The following is an 8,104-nucleotide window of genomic DNA, read 5'->3' as shown; positions in this document are numbered from 1 at the left end:
TAAGAGAGAGAGAGAGTTTTTTTAATATTTATTTTTTAGTTTTTGGCAGACACAACATCTTTGTTTGTATGTGGTGCTGAGGATTGAACCTGGGCCGCTCGCATGCCAGGCGATCACGCTACCGCTTGAGCCACATCCCCAGCCCCAGATCTGAATTTTCTATCAACTGATTTTCTCATCTGCTCAATCTAGTGACCACAAGGCACTCAGTAGAATGTGCTTTGGATCATCCCATATTTGTCAACATATCTGGGCCTCCTGAGCCAGCCAGATGTCTGGACTGGCCTTAGAGCTTCTGGACCAGCTACCACACCCTGTATTAGCCCTGCCTTCCCACTTTTTCTACCATGCCAGGTAGTTCTGCAGCTGCCAAGCTTGTCATTCTTCCTCCTGCACACCCAGCTATTTGGGTACTGCAAATGCCAGGTGAGGTACCTCAGTTTCTACCAGTCCTGCTCTTCTTGCCCTCCAGGTACAGGGTAGGTGTGGGGCAGGTAGCCAGGGAGAGATGAGGTGTCTCCCAAGCTAAGGATTGCTGAGATTGGACTGCAGCTGAATCAGGGCATTAACCCATCTGGAACAAAAAGCTCAGTTGGATCAAAGGAAAGACACCACACCAAGGGAATCTAAGTAACCAGAATGTGGCCTCTGCTCAGATGCAAGACAGTTTCTCTCCCTCATCAAAGTTAGATCAAGTGGCCCCCACCTCTTCCTGTTCTCTGCATTATCTGTTTAAGACCTACCACAAACCCAGCCACAAATTAGAAAATTAACTCTCCTGGAAATTCATAGTTGGAGTCATCCAGAGAAGACTTCTGGGATCAAAAAGTTGAAGCCTTAATTCAGAATTGAAGACCAAAGGGTGTGGCCTTCAGGGAGCATGGCCTTCAGGGAGCCCTCAGGGAGCCAGTCTGAGTCAGACCACTTTCTATACTGCTTTGTGTTGGAGGAAGGAAATGTCCTCTGTTAAAGTATTTGAACAGAAAAAGAAGATAGAATTAGGTAAAAGGTTGCTATAAGGGAACCTGAAAACACTCTACTACCGCTCAATAACCCCTGTGGGGTGAACCCAGAATCTTGCAAAAAGGAGACAACGCACCAGGTATTTTCTCTCATCTAGACCCGCTTCGGTACACCTCTTCCCTCCCTGCCTCCAGTACTGTCACACACTCAGGTCTGGTGGTTTGTTCACCCTGATTTCCTGGAAACTCCACCTACCATCCAACCTCTCCCAGGTCCACTCATCTGGCTGCAGCCAGAGACCATGCTTGACAGGTAATTGGGTGGGGTCAGGGCAGGGAGGGACCTCAGGTTGGGTCCTCATTCTCCTGTTTCTGTTACAGTAGTAGTTCTTGGGCCCAAGGCTGGAAAATACCACACAAGTCTTTGTCCCAGACACTAACTCCACTACCTGTGGCTCCCTAAGACATCTCTTTCCAACATTCCATCAGTCATCCAAGAAGCAATCTTAGCAGTGTGCTTTTTAGGAAGGTGGCTTGAAAGTAGGAGAAAGTCAGGAAAGATCTTGGAACCTGAAACCCAAACATTTACTACCCCTTCTGTTTTTTTGTTTTGTTTTGTTGTACCAGGGATTGAATCCAGGGGCGCTTAACCACTTAGCCACATCCCCAGCTCTTTTTTATAGTTTTTTGGAGGTAGGGTCTCGATTAGTTGCTTAATGCCTTGATAAGTTGCTGATGCTGGCTCTAAATTTGCAATGCTCCTGCCTCAGCCTCCCAAATCTGTGGGATTACAAGTGTGCACCAGTGCACCTGGTCCTCACCTCTGCTGTTTGTTAGCTGAGTTACCAGAAGCAACTCATCCATTGCAATTATTGTAGGTATTCCCGTCCTACCCCATAAGATGGGGTAAATTCCATCCTGTGAGAATCAAGTAAGAATGGCCACACACAAGGTTCAGCACAGGCCAGGTGTGGTAGTGCACACCTGTAATTCCAGCAACTTGGGTGCCTGAGGCAGGTGGAACTCAAGATTAAGGCCAGCCTCAGCAATTCAGTGAGGCCCTAAACAATTTAGCAAGATTCTGTCTCTAAATAAACTGAGGATGTAGTTCAATAGCAAAGTGTCCCTGGGTTCAATTCCTAGAGTCCAAAAAAGAAAAAAAAATCATTACCAACCACAAAATCCACAGAAAGAAAAACCAGGTGAAAATTGCTTATCTTGCAGTTTCCTAAACTTATTTGTGAAACTAGAACCTTTTGTTGAATCATTTTATGATAATGTATATACTCTACATATATAAAATACATATTTTCTTATTCATGAACAATGGTTCAATCAACATTATTTTTTTAAATATTTATTTTTTAGTTACAGGTGAACCACGATATCTTTATTTTATTTTTATTTGGTACTGAGGATGGAACCCACTGTCCCACACATGCTAGGAGAGTACTCTACCTCTGAGCCACAACTCTAGCCCCTCAATCAATATTCTTGTACATATATACCATGTATTTATGTAGTATAAATTCCTAGAAGTGAAATTGCCATATCAAGAAAACATTTGAGCTGGGCATGGTGGCATATGCCTGTAATCCCACTCACTTGGGAGGCCGAGGCAAATTTGAGGCCAGCCTGCGCAATTTAGCAAGGCCCTAAGCAACTTAGTGAGACTGTGCCTCAAAGTAAAAAAATAAAAAGGACTAGGAATGTAGTTCAGTAGTAAAAGTGCCCCTGTGTACCATCCCTAGTACCCTGCGAAAAAAGAAAAGATTTGAAGCCATATAGATATATAAATATATGTGAAGCCATATAGATATATAAATATATATTTATATTATATTATATAAATAAATATATAATAAAATAAACAAAAATTACTTATTTTTTAATTTAGTGGTACTGGGGCTACCATTGAGCTATATCCCTAACCACTTTTATTCTTTAGTTTGAGACAGGGTCTTGCAATTTGCCCAGGCTGACCTCAAACTTGCTATCCTCTTGCTTCAACTTCCCTAGTTACTGGGATTACAGGAATATGCCACTGTACTTGGCATATTTTCTTTATAAACGCATTGAAAAGGTCTAGAAGGCCACAGGCCAAACTTAAGAGGAGCTATCTGTTCTGAGGGGTTTGGGTTTAGGAAGAGGAAAGGACGACAGGAAGAGATGACAGAGGATAAGACGACAGAGAGACCTGTGTGTTTCCATGAGGGGTCAGTCTTCCATTGGTGCTGTGGAGCAGCAGCTAGGTGTCTCTGTGTGGGTGTTCTGGCCTTCTGTTCAGTATGTGTTTATCAAGATCATGCATCTTTGGTATCCTGTCCTCATTACATGTACAGATGTGGATTTCTTATTCACTCTAGTTTGGCGGGGTTTCTTGATTTTGTAGATTCAAGTTTTCCACCCAGTCATTTTTTAATTTTGTTTTATAAATTATTTATTTATTTTGTGGTACTAGGGATTGAATCCAGGGCCTCACCCATGCCAGGCAAGTGCTCTTTACTGAGCTACATCCCCAGCCCCTATTGTTTCTTCTTCTTCTTTTTTTTTAAATATTTATTTTTTAGTTTTAGGTGGACACAATATCTTTACTTTATTTATATGTGATGCTGAGAATCGAACCCAGTGCCTCACGCATGCTAGGCAAGCACGCTACCACTTGAGCCACATCCCCAGCCCCTCTATTGTTTCCTTAAAAATTGTTTTTCTCCAGTGGCTCAGGAGGCTGAGGCAGGATCCAGAGGATCACCTCAGCAACTTAGCAAGTGTTAGGGTCTGTAAACAAGTCAAGACAGCACCTGGTTTTGCCAGAGGGAGTGGTTTGTGAAGTAACACCAGCGAGCCATTAAGTGTGGAGATTCCTTATTGGTTGACTGCTGTATCTAGTTTATGTTAATTAAGATAAGCTGTGTGTAATGTATATATACCCCTCCGGTCCTACAATAAAAGGCTCCCACTCCTGCTGTATCAATGTACACAAGTTGCTCATCACCCCCCGGCTATTTTGCTGTAGCCGGACTGCGGCAGATGGTGGTCCATATGGGGAGCCCAGGGACACTCGGGGGTAAGTTGACGAGGAAAAGCTGCCCGTCCCTAGATAGGACGGGAGCAAATCTGCTCGTCCCTAGGCAGATAGGGCGAGAGGAAAAATGGCCATTTTGAGAAAATGGAGAGGATTGATACAGTATGTTTGTGTCTTGTTTTGTCTTGAAATGTTGTATTGTCTTTGTGACGAAAATATGGAAGGGGTGAGAAGTAAATTACTAAGGGAAGAAGGCACGCCAGTGGAACCAAGAATAGTTATGGCATGTGTTGATGGAAGCCCAGGAACTCTAGTCAGAAAGAAGAAAGTTCAGAGGAGGAAGGATTATCAGGAAAAAAGTTGCAGCAAAAGGCTATTACTAAATACTTTTCGTTACCGGAGGGTGCGTGAATCGGCGCAGCGGCTGCTGCCACGTGCGCGACCGGTCATGGCGCAGCAAGGACTTTCCAAGCCAGCCGGCTCTTCCTCCAGCCCCCCCCCCCCGCCCGGGGGAGCGGGACGCCACTGTGAGAGCCCAAATCCAAACCTGACCCAGAGGCAAGGTCTCACAGGCTCTTGCTCCCTGTGCCCAGTGGCAGTTTGAGTCCGGGACACTCCCCGGACTCTCCCCAGGGCCATCTGGGGATGCCCGGGATGCTGCAGGCGAAAGACGGCTGTGTCCCTGAAGTTTGATCATTTCCAAGGCCAGTAACTACATGGTTCTCCCACACCTGGAAGCTAATGAGTAATGAGCACTATTAAGGCTTATTTCAAAAGTAAAAAACCTTGAGATAATGTACTAAATTGTTCAGAAGGTTGTTTTCTTAGTGCCTGCTGGAATACTACAGGATATTCTTTAGCATCATTGCCGGAGTTCCTGCCTTCATCCCAGTGCCGGTGAGGACGAGGGTGGAAGGATTTCCAGTGTTGCCGAAAACCGGACGAGACTTCAGATCAAGCTAGCTGCCTGCAGAACTTACCTGAACTGTGATTTAAGCTAGCTGCTTGCAGAACTTACCTGGACTGTGAACTTACCTGGACTGTGATTTACCTGGACTGTGAGTTAATCTATTGAGACACTTCTTTACCTGGACTGAGACAACAAACTGTAATCTACAACAAATTGTAACTCGGTATCTTTGCTAACGGTGTCATTGCTGGTATAATTTTTCCAAGGGCTTCTTGCATGGAGCCATCAATTGGCTTGATATTGTGGCATTTTGTATCCTCCCCTTCTGCTTGTAGCAGATTATTTATGGTGTTTGTGTAAAAACCACTATGGTCGTTATTTAAATTAAATAAAAGGGGGAAATGTTAGAGTCTGTAAACAAGTCCAGACAGCGCCTGGTTTTGCCAGAGGGAGTGGTTTGTGAAGTAAAGCCAGCAAGCCATTAAGTGTGGAGATTCCTTATTGATTGACTGCTATATCTAGTTTATGTTAATTAAGATAAGCTGGGTGGAATGTATATATACCCCTCCCGTCCTACAATAAACGGCTCCCACTCCTGCTGTATCAATGTACACAAGTTGCTCGTCACCCCCCCCCCCCACTGCGGCAAGCAAGGACCTAAGCAACTTAGAGAGACCCTGACTCAAAGTTAAAAAAATAAAAACCAGGATGAGGATGTGGCTCAGTGGTTGAATGCCCCTGGGTTCAATCCCTAGTATAAATAAATAAAAAGTACTTTTCCTCCATTCTCTCTATCCCTTCTTTCTGGGGCTCAAATTTGATGTTAGATCTTCTTATTATGTTCTCTTTCTGCTTCTTTCACACTCTGTTGGTAAATATGATAAGTATGTTTTAGTGTTGTATTCTAAATTATTTTCTAATATATTTCCCCAATGTATGGGAGACATATCTGGGTCTAAGCTGTAGTTTAACCCATCAGTTGAGTGTTAAATTTCAATAGTTATGCCATTTATTTTATAAGAATGAATGAGTTACTTGAAAAAAAGAAGGGCATTTGCCAGAGGTGTCAGCAAAGGTGAAAAGGCCCAACAGGAATTGTGTGCAGGAGCAGGAGAAAATTTCTAGGATGGAGAGATGATGTGTTGCTCAAGTCCATCCTTTAGAGAGACTTCTGAGGTCCAGAGAAGTTAAATGTTCTGCCTAGGGTCACACAGCTGCTTGGAGACAGCCAGAATTCCAATATAGGCCCTCTTAATTCTTTTTTTTTTTTTTGTACTGGGGATTGAATTCAGGGTCACTCGACCACTGAGCCACATCCCCAGCCCTATTTGGTATTTGATTTAGAGACAGGGTCTCACTGAGTTGCTTAATGCATCGCCATTGCTGAGATTACAGCTTTGTGCCACCAGCCTGGTGCTCTTAATTTTTGATTAGAGTCTGCCAGTGATCAAGGCCATCCTCCTGGGGAAAGTGTTAGGCATTGAAAAGGTTAAGGTGGACCCTGCACTGTCATTCAATACAAACCCTGAAGGGCTGGGGGGTGTAGCTCAGTGGTAGGGTGCTTCCCTAGCTGCAGGCCTTGAGTTGATTCCCAGCACTGCAAAACAAACAAAAATGCTTCCAAAGCCAGACCAGGGGAGGGGTAGTGAGAATATGGGTGGGGTGGCTCCTGCAGAACCCAAGCTCTTCCCAGTTACTGGTTCTGGGAAGAGTTGCTGGAGGGCAGATGCTCAGAACGTCTGGAAAGAGGAGCCAAACTTGGTCACCATCGCCATCTGGTGGGTCACCATGGCTATGACTTGATCTCTGCCTAAAGCCCTGTACGCAGCTGGCACTGAACAAAATCTGAAAGGACAAAGGAGGCCTGTGGGGTGTGTGGGGGGGTGCCAGGCAGGCTGACTGGCCTGGACTTGAAGAGTTGTCTGCTCCGCTCATCACTGTTAGGGTCGCCTCCCTGTGCTGGAGCGTGGTACTGTACAGGACTTTGCATGATTTCCAGGAATTCAAGCCTGGATTTCTGGGTGACCAAGGTCACAGGGTCTGGGAATCATCAAGGTAATCTCCACTCCTAATCTGCCACCAGATCACAATCACATAGAGGCTGAGAACTGCCCCAGGCCACCCAACTTGCCCTGCTGCTTTTTGTCTCCCTTCCCAGCCATTCCTCCAGACCTAATGTGGGCAGCTTTTGTTTTTCAAGGTTGGCAGTGGTGCATTTTTGGCCACAGGCAAGGGAGCTTTGCCTTATCTCTGAGTCTTCCAGTTGGGCAACACTGATGTGTCTCGGCCCCAGTTCTGTTTCTCCATCTCCTTCAGCCTCTTTCTCTGAATGAATGTATGGTATTTCACATTTGCATGGTGTGTTCCTTCTTCTTGGAAATCCTGTCTCATGATACTTCTAGTCATGATCAGGTTTGAACATCATCTCCTCTGGGATATATTTCTTTCCTTTGCTCTGGAACTCCATGTTCTCTGGACTCTCTTTTTGTGGCACTAGGGATTGAACCCAGGGGTACTTGGCCACTGAGCCACATCCACAGCCTTCCCCCCACCCTTTTTTTATTTCTGAGGAATACAAGGGTGCTCAACCACTGAGTCACATCCCCAGTACTTTTTATCTTTTATTTTGAGACAGGGTCTCGCTAAGTTGCTTAGGGCCTCACTAAATTGTTAAGGCTGGCTTTGAACTTGGGATCTCTTGCCTCAGCCTCCTGAGTCATTGGGATATGGGTGTGTGTGCCACTGCTCCCTGCTGAACCCTTCTCTTTTCTAGTTTCTGTTTCATGAAATTGATGCTCCTAAGTACTCCTAATCTTTTGTGTGTATGTGGCATTGGGTATCAAATCCAGGACTTCCAGAAAACTAGGCAAATGACCTACAAGAGCCGCACCACCAGCCCTGACTTGTAATCTTTGATTATTTCTCCCACTAGAGCAGAAGCTCCTTTCAGGAACACCTGTCTTATTCTGTGTTCATTGCAATTCAAATATTGAATGAGTGAATGAAACAGATTTTTCTTCACTAAGACCCTTCTTCCAGGGCTGGGGATGTGGCTCAAGTGGTAGCGCACTCGCCTGGCATGCGTGTGGCCTGAGTTCGATCCTCAGCACCACATACAAAGATGTTGTGTCCGCCAAAAACTAAAAAATAAATATTGAAATTCTCTCTCTCCCTCTCTTTCTCACTCTCTCTTAAAAAAAAAAAAAA

This window comes from Marmota marmota, unplaced genomic scaffold, assembly GCF_001458135.2.
Source record: "Marmota marmota marmota unplaced genomic scaffold, marMar, whole genome shotgun sequence".
NCBI classification, from domain to species: Eukaryota; Metazoa; Chordata; class Mammalia; order Rodentia; family Sciuridae; genus Marmota; species Marmota marmota.
The sequence above is the reverse complement of the archived record's forward strand: the minus strand, read 5'-3'. Positions refer to the sequence as shown.